The following is a 16,386-nucleotide window of genomic DNA, read 5'->3' as shown; positions in this document are numbered from 1 at the left end:
AATCTATCAGTTCTTTCATCTGAAAATCCTACAAGTGAATGATCATACTTCCTCTAAACATGCCCTGAAGAATTCATTATTTAATTATGTATCACCTTCTCTGTCACTTGGACCTCATAATGTTAAAATAAAGTTATGCAAGAGGTATCAAAGACACCTTCCTCATCTTGTCCTCAGTATTCAACCAACAGAAATCCTGTCAAGACCAGATAGGGATAGGGAAATCACAAAAGAGTGGGAATGTAGGAAAATGGACAGTGAAACACGGAGAAGAGACTCAGACTTAAAGAAAATAAACAAAGCAATCAGTTGTACTAGCTAAAGATCAAGCCATCAAAAAAAAATCTAAGGCAAACACTACCAAAATGTAGACCCATCACTTAAACACACATATCACCCATCCAAATCTGACATTGCAATTTTAACCATACAAATATTTAACCAGAAACACCCACTAAAAGAAGCTGCAGAACTTGACAAAACTTACAAATGACTGTTGCACCAAAATATGTTAGTGTATTACATCCTGTATTAAGGCTCAGTGTAAAACAGCTCTGCTCTGCTGAAGCCAGTGAAGCTACCACAATTTACACTGGACAAAGACCTAAACATGAGGACACAATGTATATAAAAAACCAATGTTGGTCCATTGGGGAGTAGACCAAAAGGACAATACGTGGGAAGAAGAACGGGCATGAATTTGTGGTACCCTTTTTCCTTCTGTTATTGCATCCCCTAAAAGAAATACGAGCAGATTCTCTAAGATGAATGATTTACAATTCCATTTCCTAACTGAGAGAACCAAACAAAACCACTGATTTTCCACAACCATACTTAGAGTAGGGACACAGAAAAATTTTTGTTTACGTGCAACTAACTCAATAACTGCTCTACAGCACACTTGTAAAAATAATCTCAGTACAGAACACAAGAGTAAAGCAAATTTCATGCAGTTGGAAATCCTGGAAGAAAGAGTGGACAGATGTAATTTACCACAGGCAGGTCATATCCCCTTATGCTTCCTTACTCGCTTAACAAGTTTGCTTTAAGTTAAGCCTCTGCAGCTATGTCATAGCACTGAGAGAAAGAAAGGAGAAGAATGATGTAGCTGTACACTGTAATGGGAAGTTGTTCTTCTGTTTAATTTAGAGGGAGATCTGAAATAAAACCTCTCCCTATCTGAAGTCTATTTTTACCTTCTTCACAACTACTCTACCTTAATGTTACTTATCATCAAACATTAATACTCTAAGAGCTTTGACTTGCAGTGGGCGATGCCAAGAAACGTAATTTGCCTGCCTGCCCTTAAGAATATCCACCCTATTCTTTAACTGAAGATTTTTATTGTAGCACAGAAGAAAAACATACTGACTCACAGCTGGCTGAAGTCACATGGAGAGCTTGGAAGCTCCCACTGCACACCACAGCAGAGTGTAGCACCGCCAAAACCTGGCTGGATAGTACCCAAACAGATCACACATATTAGATCACAGATACTGACTGCTGTCTCTAAACCAAACCCGCAGCTGCCTACAATACTACTTGCTTGATTATACTATAGCATTCTGCCTCTCCTTCAATGAGTAATCAGTAAAAAATAGTTGTTTTCAGACCTTTAATTTAATCTCCCCACTGTAAACTACTGATTAATTCTAATAAAGGCATTCAGAATCACACACCTACTGACTGCATGTTGCAACCTACAATAACACATTTATCTCAGCACACTTCAGCAGTTACTGAATAATGTCACACATTCACACTTCACCACTGCTACAACATTCTAGAAATGATAGTTTAAAATCCTATTGTAACAGACCTAACTCCCTCAAGTAAGATCTCCTTTAAGAGAGCTGTCATCACTTCTGCTCATTACACAAGTGAAACATCAGTATGACATCAGTGAACCACCCTCTAAACTGCAAAAGCACAAAGAGAAAGCAGGTTCTGATCTTTAAAGTGGTCTAGATTATTTTGTTCCTCACTAAGTTCAAAAAAGATTTCATTACAAGTTTCAAACCTTTTCCTTAACCTGAAATAAACTGGCCAGTAGAAGAATACCTTCTTAACTAACTCTGTTTCCTCCGGCTTAATGTATATTAAGGCATATTACTCCATTTGGAGCTATAAGGACATGCTGAAAAAAAACTAGTACACACTAGTCTTAAGAATATAGATGCAAACAAGTAATACTGTAATGCAGTTCCAAAAGTACTTCCTTCCATTGCCAGAAAACTCCCTTTATGGGAAACATATTTTCTTAACACTCCAAAAAATAAATCAATTATATGTCTAGCTCTGGTTCATACAGCTGGGAAAAAAAGTTTTTTAAAACTTTCACATTCACTGATGAAATGTTTCTGAACTTTGGGAAAACTTTATACTCTGAGTTGTTTTTTCACTAAGTCTTCAGCGTAAAAAGGCAGCATACTTCAGACATTGAACTGTTAGCAGATGAATTACCATTTAATGACAGGTCACGTATGTCCCCAGTCTACACTACTGTGACAGCTCTGTGTTAACACTGACAATTAAACACTGCAAAGTTCCTTAGTGATGTATCTTCTTACAAACTACAATTGTCATGCCAAGTTCATCAAAAGGTAAGCTAAAACTTAGGGCCATTTTCAACAAACCTGCTCTGCTTTATGGTTATGCATTAAGATCACACAGAATTTGTAAGCTTGACACAACACTTGATGAAACTTGGCATAGTCAAACAGATTTCAACTGCAGCCCCTCTGAAACCAAATTTAAAGTAATGCTCAAGTGGTGCATATCAGGAATGTGAGGTTTCAGATAGATGTAGGGTACCAATGGTATAATCTCTGCCCAATCAAGAAATCATTCTACACAGGACCAAGCCCTGTCTAGGAAGAAAACTCTTAACAGCAAGCAGTGAGCAACAACAACAACAAGTCCTCTACAGATATATAGGTTTGCTCCACCCATTTTATTGTATTTTGCTTTATCTATCTGGTACCATAAGTACCAGCTTTCATTAAGACAACCTCAAGAAACAAAACTTCTACTGCTAAAAGAGCATGCCATAATAGAAAAGAGGCAGAGTGTCAAGTTAGTCCATGGAGGACTTACTTATCATTCAGCAATTTTACAAACAGGTGCTCAACTCCTTCCTTGGCTGCCTGGTGTCTCCTGACAAATTCTGAGCAAGTGCTCCAGTAGTTGGTTTTTTTTAAAACTGCGAATCATTGTATTTCACGAAGTGTGAAAAACTGGTTGCCACTATCACGGGTTCCTTAAGGGTTCTTTCCTCCCATTTAGAGTATTTAACCATGAGTCACAGAAGATTACAGGAGTTAGCTTTCCACGTGCCAGTACAACAGCTCTGGAGGCGATATAATTAACCCTGGGATCTTTCTTTACAGACACAGGCATGCCCATTTTTTGAGCACTACACACAGGCCACACTCAAGTAACGAGTTGTTCAGAACAATCTCGACTCAACATCTCACAGCCAAGGTCAGAAATCACAGTTGCCTTCAAGAATTCCCTGTTCTGGATCTGTAGCTGTGTCAGCTGCCAGGAGGCAGCGTGCCCCAGACATTCTGTTCTACATAAATATATTATGATTATCCAATTAGTAGCACATAGATGCCACTGCAAATTGCTTCTCCAAAGCCACCATCCTGAACAATAAGTGCCAACCCACCATATTAAAGCAGAAGAAAACAGGAATTTAGTGGAGATACCGATCTTGTTTTGGCAGTGAAGGAGCAGATCCATGCTGCTGCTTACTACTACAATCGTCTAAAAAATGGAAAGCCCACCATTTGCCAGCCAGATTCAGTTTCCTCTTTACAGCATGAAGGCAAAAATAAAAATAAATTAGTATGTCTAGAATGCAAAGTTTAAGGAAACGGTTACTATAAGGCAGGGAAAATAAAACATAAAACACCTTTGGGCTTGCTTACATTTCTGATTTGGTTTCAAGGTGTTTGTTCTATTTTCTTCAAATAGCAGACTATCAAATCAAGCTCTCAAGGCATTTCATGCAGCTTTCCAGATTCAGGATTCATGCCCCTGATGAATTTCACCTTCAGAATTACTTTCCCTCAAATGCATGCATTTAAGTATTTTCTCCATTCGGAGACCTGTCCTCCTCCTTGAGGTCTGTAAGTTTGTACATTTGATATTACACCAAGACATCAATTTTTGACATTTCTCCAGAGAACAACTGACAATTACAGTCTAGTTTTCCTTAGCAAAGATATTTTGGAAATGCTGACATTCCTTTTTAGTGTCAGCTGGCCAAACAATGACCTATTTATTCAGAAAGATGTCTTAATCTCTGACCTTGTACTCATCTAGAAAATACACTTTCATCCCCTGTGTATGAAGTAATCTCTGCAGACTGCTAGGAAGAGGCTTAAACTCCAATATAGGCCCTTTATAATATATATGCTAAAAATCACACAATAATTTCACATACAAAAGGAGATCAGTGAATGTGGCTTTTCATTATTACTCAACAAAAAGCAGACATAGGACTAATCTTTATTATTATTATTATTGGGTTTGTTATTATTGATTTTGTCATTATTTGGCTTGCAAGGAAGAGCATCTCAAAGAAATAAATAAATACAAATACGTATGACATTTCTTTCTCCTGCAGAACCACGTAGTGCAGTGACTCTTGAAAAAGTAGTAACGTAATTACTCTCTTTTCAGCAGTTGCATACACCTCCTATAAGTTATCGCTGTCCTGCTTTCAAATGAGAATGGCAAAACATCAGTTTCATAAGAGCACGGTAAGATTCCTCATAACTGTCCTTTACATGCATGTTTTTAGGTCCTTCAGTGAATCAAAACATTAAAGCTTCTTGGTTAATATCAAAATCTTTGAATTCTCTTTAGGCACCCATGCTCAGGCAATGAGCTTGTGGAAGAGATGTCTTTGGTAGTTGCACTTCCTTTGGAGCTAGAAGCACTTGCTGACATAAATCAGTAACCCTCACAACAGGTTTTTTCCTATCTGCAGGTTTTGACATATTCAGTATTCTCTCACTGTTTGACTCAACATAAGAATTTCCTTATGAACTTTCCTCTGAGGTCAGTCTTCCCCCACATATATTATTTCTACTGTTAGACATAAATACTTGGGTTTATTCAGTTTAAAATTACTGGCTCTTAGAATGTCAAATACTCCATTCAATGTGCTCTGATATTCATCGGATCATCGAGACATATGTCTGAAGTACCTGCTACACTGTTCACTGTCTCATCCACTGCACTCAATGCACCCCATGCCTAATACAAACCAAAAGGTAGGACTTCCAAATGATGAAAAGAAGCTGCAAAACTTAAGGCTATCTATCCAAGAAAATACATCTATATCCTATTAATACATTAAATTTGGTGAACAATTTTACTCCTGACATCTCAAACAATATTCCCCTTTCCCTAAGCCAGCAAAAAGTTTCCTCTTTTTTTACTCAAGTCTTGAGAGACTACATATGGCCATAATCTCTACCCCTTTTCTATGCAATTATTACACAGAGAACCCAACTAGTAGAGTTTTTCCATTCTTCAAATGATACCACCTGCTGCCATGGGTCACAAGTGATTTCCCAGACTCCTTCCCAAGACCTGTGAAACATCTTGTGTAGCCCTGATCATAGATTTGTGTCTTCTCAAAGACATTCTTGTCTCTTAATGAAAGACATATATGAATAAAACTTCACATTATGTTACCAAAGCATTCAAAAAAGGTTATGGGTTGTCCTTTTGACTTTCCGTGATACTGACTCTCTTGACATTTAACTCACTCTTCTAGGCCCAGAACAGGTTGCCACCTTCTGTATGTCCAAGTGAACCTTATACTTAACCAATGCATTTTTCAGAAAGCATTTCAAATAGCACTTATATTGCTTTTTTGTTAAACTCTTTCAGAGGCATTCTTCACTGTTCCACATTCATATGCTCTTCATAGTTACCTATTTAACCTCCTCATATGACATTTATTTACATTATTGCATAGTCCGCTTCTTATTTTAGTTAGCCAATCTTCTGAATTTATAGCTTCTTCCATTAGCATTATTTCACTTGAGGAATCCCGTTCTTCATTTAATGTAAGTAGCTTCTTACTCGTACTGCATACATTAGCATAATGATGTGTTTATTACACTTTCTGCACATTTGTCAGTATCCAGAGTATATCTAATACATCTGCTGAATGCCGCATTGCTGCTACTGTTTCCATAACTTTCCATGTTCCTGTACTAGGCCAGTTTAATTCTGGGAGAATTCTCTGTTGCAATCGCACACACACAGACAAGCATCCTGTGTTTTCTCCTTGTATTTTTGTTTGTTCTGCTACATGACACACATTGCCCCTTCCAGAATGTGATCAACTTTTACTTAAAAGCGTGCTCATGTATGTATTTATTGTTATACTTTAGGAAAAGATACTATTTTTTAAGTATTAATTTTCCATTTTAATATAATGTCAAAGTCTTAGGTCACCTTCTCTACCATTCTACCTTCAAACGAAACTCTTATCCTGCATAAACCTGTTTCAAAAGGTGACATCTTTTGAGACAGTATTCTTCAAGCTTCTGCACTATTTCTGCAAAGCTGCCTTCTCTTCACCACCACTTCTTTCACAACATTCTTCATTTACCTTTACAATTTTTGTCTTTGTTATTTCTTATGAGTAGATTAGCTTTCCTCTCATCCACCACATTCTGCCTACAGTTCTCATAACCACATCACACAGATGTGCACACCTTTCAGCACTCCTCCTTCCTATACACCTTTTGCAGCTTTGCCCTTGTCCCAGAACATACATGGTAAAGGCGAAGTGTTCACCTGCAAATATAAGACTGAGTAGACATTTTGATGATAGCTCCAACTATTAGAACACTTGCCTTCTAAACCTTTCATTTCAGACAGAGTGAAAAGGAAGAAGAGCAAAACTGCTACAAGTTTAAAAACTGTTCATTAAAAGTCATTAAGAACACGCAGAAATGCTCTACAACAGGCAAAAACTGTGCATGCTACCAGATCATGTAAACAGAAGAAACAACTGCCCTGTCTCTATGCAGACAAGAATTTCATGAACAGTTGGGAGAAACGTTCAGAGCAAGGAAGATAGTCTTTCTTCCACCCACACCCACCTCCAGGACAAGCGCCATCTATTTCTGCAGCTCTGCCACCTCGGTTCACATCCCCCAAATGACATAGGCTTCAGGTAACAAGACGGTCATTGCACATAAACATGATCCAGGATTTGCGGTGATATCTACAGCAGAAGCAGTATCCAGCATTACTATTTTTCTATTTAGGTGCCTTGATGTCACATGGATTTGTACCAATCAAAAATATTTGTAAATCTATTATCATTTTTTCTATATTTATAAATATGCACAAAGCAGTCTTAAAAAGATGCTTACTTACCACCACTCTAAACTCAACACACTTCGGCATATGCTTAAGCACACTGTATAGTTAGACCCATGAAGTCAACGAAACTGCTCCCAGCTAAAGAGTACAGGATATATATGTATACCAGGTGAGGATCACAGTATGCATAATGTGTTCCAAAACTTGTTTCTAAAAATTAAAAGAGGCAAGACTGGAGGGGAGAACAGGAGATGAATATACAGCAGACTTCACCCATAGTGGATGGAGAAAATAAAAAAAGAAATTTCAGTTTCCTGAACTAGACCCATATTCACCAGATGAATTCAGCTGTGGGGGAAGCAGGAAGGGGGAAGAAAAAAACAAAAAGAGAGACAGCTCTGTGTGAGGTTGAAGACCATACAGTTGAAGAAAATGCTGTAAATAATGCTCCAGCTGTAAATAATGTCCAGGGGTTCCACATTCAATTCCTTCTGCTTCCTACGGGAATGTGATCCCAGTTTCTCAGAAAATACCATACTTTTAAGCAACCTGAAAGAAGGTAATCTCAATCTTACCAGTTCGTGCTGCTCTAATTTTTACTGTAATTGAACACATAGTGGAGCAGGAGCAGGATGCAGCTGTCTCACTACACAAATAAGCGTCATAGCCTTTTAGCTAAACAGAGTATCCTGCTCCCAGACCCAAAAGCATATTTGAGTACTCTGTGCCAAAGAAGGCAACTCAGACAGGAAGAACCAAGGGAAGCCCACATCTGTACACCACACAGGAGCAGCAGTTAGGATGCTGACATGCAAGACCTTGGTTCAGACCCATGTTCTGCTTCTAGCAGAGCAGCCCTTCACATGCATGCTAAAATGGTTCACCTGGAACCACAAAAATCACCTTACTCAACAGTATGACCCTGCTCACTAAAAGGAGGGTTTTGCTTTTGCCCCTCGCTCCAGTGAACTAACTCCCCAATATTTTCTTATAGTCAGTGGAGAGGAAAGGCGATGACTGCATTGGGTAATCTGCAGTAGGAAAGTAATTCAGCCTCCCAAATCACTTGTGGAAGAAGTGAGTTCTCCACTGCTGGCAGGAGAATAGCCAGCTGAGTTAAGTGCCTTCACTACAATGTTAGTAGGGAGTTGCCAGATTTTAAATGCCAAGGCCTGGGACAGTCCCAGACATGATTAAGAAGTCCAGCATGTAACACCCACAGCACATGCTGTGAAAAGTCTCCCAGTCCCTACTCAGTAAGACTGGCATGCCCAGTATGGGCACATAATTTATCTACATATGCTTGCTATGCTGTCTGGCATTCAGAAAAGCAGGCAGTTGTTGCAAAAGAATGGGAAAAGTCTCACCCTATACACTCTTCATATGGAGTACAGCATCCAACTGTGGAATGTAGGGCAATGTGCTTCACAAGATACCTGCCGAATACAGCATTACTTAGTTTTACATGTATTGTTAGGAAATTGAAATGTTAAAACTAATTTAATTTAAATCTAAAACTGTAGGCTCAAGTGTCAAAACAAGAGGAAAAGCAGGTAAATTTCCCGGACCCAACTACAGCTTTTTATTCCAAAAGGACCTCCAAAGTTTCACCATTTCACTGCTTTGTTTGTTTCAGCAACAGTCTAGAAACAGACTAACTTTGATCAATGCATTGTCTTTCTTTTATTTCTACATCAGACAACTGTATACCGAACCATGTATCTATGGATCTATAGTGGTACCTGCAACGGTTTTGCACATAGAGATACAAGTTTGTTTCAATGCAAAACTATCTAAAACTTTGTAAAAGGCTCCCCCACCAAAATAATCCGAGCTTCCTCATGCCTCGATGCATTTGGTCTTCATACACTGTGAAAGCACTTGAAAGGCAAATAAAGCTGCAAGTCAAGAACACATCAAGTAATGGAGCAACAGGCCCCATCTCAGGAATTCCTAAGTTAGGCAGGAAAATGCTTGAATCAAGCTTCTTTTCATCCTTCTAAACTACCCTGGTGAAACACTAATTCCATCCATTATTGTCACTGATTTTAAGAAGGCCAGAATCTCAGACTCACATTTGGCCTGAAATAAAGGGCCTCTAATTACCTTGCTAGATCAGGACTTAGCAGAGGTACAGTTCAAGTTACACCATTCAGAGTTTATGATCCCTTAAAGTGCCTCTGAAAATGCCTTGGACACCTTTGGCCTGCTTTCTTCCATTTTAATCTCACTTCTGAAAAAGAAATCTCTTTGCTTCAGGTCTTGTCTAAGAACAAAAGAATACCTACCTAAAATCTGATCTCCAAGAATGTATCCTAACAATGATAACAAAACTCGGAAACATTGGTATTAAATATATTTAAGTTTCAGCTATAACCTCTGTTGATGATCAACACTCAATGGAGGTCATTTTCTTATTTGAAAATAAAAAAAAAAAAGAACCACCCTGCAAGTTCACAACAGAATTTCTATGGCATGGCTCCTTTCCTGTAAACCCACTACAATTACGCAATGTGACCATGAGACCATGAGGAGACCATGAGATTGTGGAGTTCAGCCCTTTGTATGGTGGCAAGTGAGACAACAAACCTGAACTTCAGGAGAGCTAACTTTAGCCTCTTCAAGGACCTTCTTGGAAGAATCCAATGGAAATGAGCCCTTCAATGAAGAGGGGTCCAAGAGAGCTTGTCAATCAATATGAAAGCATCTCTTCCTCCAGGCTCAAGATCAGTGCATCCTGATGAGCAATAAGTGAAGCAAAGAGGGCAAGACACATGCATGGATGAACAAGAAACTCCTGTCAAAAGTGAAGCCCAAACAGGAGATACAAAGCAGATGAAAGCAGGAAGAGGACACTTGGGAAGAATACAGGGATGTGGTCAGAGTAAGTATAAATGAGATGAGGAACACCAAGCACTTAATTCCGGCCAAGGATGCCAAGGACAGTAAGGAAGGTATCTTCAAAGCAGGCAAGAAAGAGGACTCAGGGAACTACCAGCCAGTCAGCTTCACCATGATTGTTGAAAAGATGATGGAGTGCCTTATTCTGGAGGCCATCCCAATGCACATGGATGATCAGAAGGGGATCAGGAGTAGTCAGCATGGATTCACTAAAGGTAAATCATGCTAGATCAACCTGATTGCTTACCATGATGGGATAGGTACCTGGATGGATAAGGGAAAGCAGTGGATATTGCCCACCTCTACTTCAGCAAGGCTTCCAGACACTGTCTCACATGATATCCTCATAGGCAAGCTCAGGAAGTGTGCACTGTAAGAGTGGACAGTGAGGCGGATTGAAAACTGGATGAACAGCAGATCCTAGAGGGTCATAATCAGTGTTACAGGGTCTACTTGGAGGCCAGTCACCAGTGGTGTCCCCAAGGTTCAATATTGGGTCCACTGCTGTTCAACTTATTCATCGGTGACTTGGATGAAAAGGATAGATGCCTCCTCAGCAAGGTCACTGATGACACAAAGCTGGGAGGAGTGGCCGATACCCCAGGGGGCTGTGTAGCCCTTCAGGAGGACTTCAACAGGTTGGAGAGATGGGCAGAGAGCAACACTGTGAAATTCAGCAAAGGCAAGTGCAGGGTCCTGATCCGGGAAGGAATAATCTCAGACACCAGCACAGGCTGGGGGCTGACCTGCTGGAAAGGAGCTCTGCAGGGAAGGAGCTGCAGGTCCTGGTGAACAACAAGCTGTGCATGAGGAAGCAGTCTGTCCCAGTGGTCAAGAAGGCCAGTGTTATCCTGGAGTGCATTAGGAAGAGTGTTGCCAGCAGGTCACTGCAGGTGATCCTACCCCTCTACTCAGCTCCAGTGAGGTCACCATCTGGAGTGCTGTGTCCAGTTCTGGGCTCCTCTGGACAAGAGAGACATGGAGCTACTTAAGAGAGTGCAGCAGAGGGGTACACAGATGATTAGGGAACTGAAGCATCTCTCATATGAGGAAAGGCTAAGGGAGATGGGCCTGTTCAGCCTGGAGAAGAAATGACTCAGAGGGATCTTGTCAATGTACACAAGTAACTGAAGAGAGGGTGCCAAGACGACAAAGCCAGGCTCTTCTCAGTGTGCCAAGCAACAGGACAAGAGGCAGTGGGCATAAACCGATGCACAAGAAGTTCCACCTGAACATGGGGAAGAACGACTTTACTTGTGGGTGACCATACACTGGAACAGATTGCCCGGACAGGTTCTGGAGTCTCCCTCACAGGGGATATTCAAGCATCATGTGGACACAATCCAGTGCAATGTGTTCTAGAGGAAGATTCTTGAGCAGGGAGGTTGGGGATGATACCACTGGTGGTCCCTTCTAACCTTACCCATTCTGTGATTCTGTGACTCTGTAATATTATGCTTAAATGGCAGCTATGTAAAACACACCATTCAGGAGGGGCAGTAGTTTGGTTTGCCTCTTGCAGTTTCTGGAAATACAGGCTCATAATCAAACAGGAATTAAGATGCATTCTATTTGATTTTAATAGCAGCTATATGCTTACATACATCTGGATGAAGAGAGTTTCGCTAACACAAACAGCATCCAGTAACAGGGCATATTCACATTCCAGGCAGTAAAGGCTTTCAAAACTCTACGGATTTATTTCTCCATTTGAAATGCATACGAATTAGTAAATTTATACAATCGGCACTTCACTTTTCAAAGGACAGTTTTGAAAGAGTGGTTTTTCAGACATAAACAACTAAATGCACATTTAACATGAACAAAACACTGAAATGGTTTTAGAGCTCTTTGCTCCATTTTTCTTTTTTTAATTACTCATTACTTGCTACATTCTTCCTATTTGGGCAAGGATATCTGGATGGCCACATTCACTGACATAGTGTTAGATATTTGTGTTGTAACAGAAGACAAACACAAGGGAGAGAGAACAGCAATCAAAAAAAAATAAAGGGGGACGGGGGATCCCTCTTCCCTTAAAAATGAAATCCAAAATGGAGAAATAAGGTTCTTGTTTAGTTATGTAAAATTTTTTGCTTTACAGTGATTAGGGATCCAGAATATTGCTAAGCTACTTTCTCCCTTACACTTGGCAGCATAAAAATAATGAATTAAAAATAGAACCTGAGAAATCTGGAAAATGCCATCCTAAAGATATCACAGGCTGCAGTGCTGAGTCCTGTTTTCTCATTAGTATGGAAAGAAGTGGAAATTTCTTGAAAACAATGTATTCCAGACCAAATCCTTGAATTTATATAAACAGCTTTCATTTCAGTATATAAATCCCAAACGTCTCAAAATTCTTGAGTGACCAAAGACATAGAGGGAGAGGCAGTGTTCCTGCCACCCTGCCTGTAGGGAGCATCTCTTGATGGATGCTGCTCTCTTCCAGCCTTGTGAGTTGTTTCGTCTCAGCCTGACAGACGGCCACAGCGGAGACCCCCAGGAGCCCCATCAGTCCTCACAAACCATATGGACAAGGACTAAAACAAGGCATAGAAAAGGTTCCCTGGGAGAAAAAGAAGAACCCCAGTATATACAAAATCAAATGTTTTGTGATATTTGGAGTATTTTTAAAGCCTAGAACTTACAAAACCAGTTTTCACAGTCCTTACTTTCCACTCACCTTAACCAATTACCCAGATCTTTAAAAGATTTGAAAAGTAAAAGGACAAAATCCTAAAAGCAGCTACTATGTCACCACTGTCCAAAACCCCTTCAACAATCTGTAGCCTGGTGTCTCATGTTTTATTACACAACTCCAAGTCACCAGGAAAAACTTCACAATCCAGCCAAGTTCATGCAATAATGCACAGCCGAAAGTTGCTTTGAGGAGGAAGGGGCTGGGCGTTGAGAGGCCTTGTAGCCAGTTTTATACTACATTTAGTCTACAACCGTCTAGAAATATAAAATTAAAAAAACTCAAAATACCAACAGCTCTGAGCTTCAAATGAATTCAAACATGCCTTTTTTTTAGCACAAGCTCACATGACTCATTAAATAATTTACTCTATAAATTACTTATCCTGTCTTATTAACAATTCTAGAGTGCTTTATATAACTGCATTAGAAATTTATTTTGTGGTTTTGAAATGTATGCAATACACAATCACCCCTCTTTTAATAGGCAAGGGTTTAAAAGTCACCTACTATTTTGTTGGCAAGCAGTTCTTCCTGAAAAACACTAATTAATTTCAAACCCCATTCACCTGAATAATCATAAGTAAACACATTAACGACTTGATGGCAGAAATGTGAAACTAGACCAGGAATATACTTCCACTGCAAGAAGTCACTTTTAAATCAAAGTCTTCGAAGATTCATGTACACCAAGATCTAATAGCAATAGATTTTACTTAGCAAGAAAATATCAGACCAGTCCTTTTACAAGAAGTCCCGGACACTTTAAAAATTACTCATTTACTACCCTATTGATATTCTGTAATAAGTGATCCTGACAAGAACTACTTATTTGCTACTGTGCCTATAATGTATGGATTTAACAATACTGATACAGTCATTTTGCTCTCACCACTCTTGGTCCTTGGCTCTTAATGTGAGCTGCAATGACTGATATTGTTATTTTAATGCAGGATCTCATTCTAGACTTCAATTTATCTCCAATAATATCCAAATGACCAAACAATTATTCCAATTACACTCTGTTATGATAAGCATTGGCACTTGCTTTCCAGATAAAGGCCAGACGACATCAGTTGGACAAACCTAAAATTGGATTTAGTCAATTGGACAAATCTAGCCCGTTGGACAAATCTAAAATCAATTTCATTAACTGTAATAGCAAGTATGCAAAAACAACTAGGAAGGGAAAGAGTGAGGAAGATGACTAAGAAAGCACCAGGCATAAATACTCTTATGCCCTCCCACGCAAACTTTCAGCAGCTGGCCCTCACAGGGCTGATGAAGAAGCACTCTGGGTGTCTTTCTACTGCTCTCAGTAGATCTGGTTGTTGGATCCAACCAGGAACCAAGAAATAGCTTGACTGGGACGAGACCACCTATTAAGCTCTAAACTGCAATTTACCTACAGACCAAAACAGAGCTGAAGCACCTGGGTGTTAAAGGACAGAGGCTGCTTGATGCATGCTCCCTCAGCTCTGCTATTCCTACTGCACTGCCCCAGCTTTCCATCCCACCTCCTAAAGGGAAAACTCTGGCTGCCCACTCACACCCTGTCTGCTCAGTGCCTTACACCTGGCCCTCAGCCAACCCTCTGAACCACCAAGGACTTCACATACCCACCCTGACCACGCAGCTATCCCAGCCTCCTGTGCTTGTGGTCCGAGTAAGGAACTGGATTCAGCACACACGCCCCGCATGCCTATGGATGTTTTGCCTCAGACTGCGAGATCCACTCCCGTCAACAGCAGGACATAACCAACAAATAAAGGACTGGTTTGAATAAACACTCCGGAAATACATGGGAATAAACTCTCGAAATTAACTGTCTTACACTCTTCTCCTCTTATTCATAGTAAGAGTAATTCCACCAGAGACCACTGGAATTGTTCTCCCATATCTGTAGAGCACACAGAAGAAGAACCAGGTGTGAAGATTCACAACTGAAATGCAATGCCCCAGCCTCTTAAACCTGTTTCTTGGCTAGAATAAAGCACGATCTGCAGCGTTAAAAATGGTTCCACAATCTGTACCTACTGTATTAGAACCGCTACACTACATAGTTACTGTTTACTGAGCTCACACAATGAAAAATGTGACAGCTACTGCAGTCTAATTTTTAATTTATGCCTATAAACTAATTGAAGGGCCTCTGTGTTTTTTGTTAAAAGTACAAATGAAAAGACCATCTTAAATATGTGCGACAGCATCTCCTGAGAAATCCATGACTCAAAATTATTTTTAGATCACCAAACACAACAACATGCAATGTCACAGAATGATACAGTAAAAACCAAAAAGAACTGTAAAGACAGCGATGCACAAAAAAAACCCAGGAAAATGAAAACCAAAAGCAGTAATACAAAATGACGTTTTAAGTTAATCATAGCTGGAACACATATTTACAATATGTGTTTTCTCCTCTGGCCTTTTAAACAGAGATTAAATTCTGAGGGAAAATGGCTCTGTTACTTCTAATTTGAAAGCACCAGATAAAAAGGCTACAAAGCCTATGAAAATGAGCAGAGACACATAGCTCAAAGTAATTTTTTTCCAATTCAGCAATCTTACACAAAAATCTATATCAGTAACAGTTACACAGAAAGTCAGAAAGACCGTTTCTTTACCATAGATCTTAAAAATCTACCAAAGGTAGGCCATATATGAGCAGTAGAAATTAATGCCTCCAGCTTTCTCCCCAAGCAGGGAAATGCAGCAAATTGACTCCAACAAACTGTAGGAATGTAGCTCAAAGGTAAGAATTTAATCTGAATTCACACTGTATTTCACAGTATTTTTATACTGCTTCTAGAGGAAACTGACAAAGAAAAGAAGGATGGTGAAGCCAATTAGTGAGAAAGAAACCTGTACAGATTTTGGGGAAAATATTCTGGTATCTTTCACATTAAATGCCATAGAAAGCAATTCAGAAATAAGTAAAGGGAATTATGAAGATGGAGAGAACAGCTTGAGACGGTTTTTTCCTGAGAGCTATCATCTACACACCCAGTACCCAAATTTTTTTCTCAGCAAGAACCTTCTCAGGTTTCCTCAGGAAACGTACATAGATGCCACAGAGCTCTGAGTTGTGAAATGATGCAGGATTTATTATGAAAAACAAGAGAACTCCCTCACCAAAGACCGTGTGCAGGCCAACGAGGATGGAAGTACCACATGGAAATGAGGGGAAAAAAAAAAACTTTTTTGCACCTTCCTCCCGGTTAATTAGGGTTTCCTAATCCCCTACCACTTGCTGACAAGTAGCACTATATTCATTCCTCTGCAGGTTTTGTATTTTCTCCTTCCAGCCACCTCCACTGAGAAGGGCAAACCACGTTCGCATTCCTATGGTTAGGGCATGGAAGATAGTTTGCTGTCACTTTCACCAGAATCTGCCGCATCCCTTTCCTTTTTTTTTTT

The 16,386-nt window shown here is 39.8% G+C and overlaps 1 protein-coding gene across 9 annotated transcripts in view; it reads right to left on the bottom strand.

Moving 5' to 3' along the window:
- NTRK2 (neurotrophic receptor tyrosine kinase 2) overlaps positions 1-16,386 on the bottom strand; it is a 205,347-nt gene that overhangs the window by 187,255 nt on the left and 1,706 nt on the right. The window lies entirely within an intron of this gene.

The sequence above is a fragment of the Empidonax traillii genome, unplaced genomic scaffold, assembly GCF_003031625.1.
Source record: "Empidonax traillii isolate 1590-97213 ecotype Southwest subspecies unplaced genomic scaffold, ASM303162v1 scaffold6:size4315531, whole genome shotgun sequence".
In the NCBI taxonomy this organism is placed as follows: domain Eukaryota; kingdom Metazoa; phylum Chordata; class Aves; order Passeriformes; family Tyrannidae; genus Empidonax; species Empidonax traillii.
This window is presented reverse-complemented; position numbering and strand designations above follow the sequence as displayed.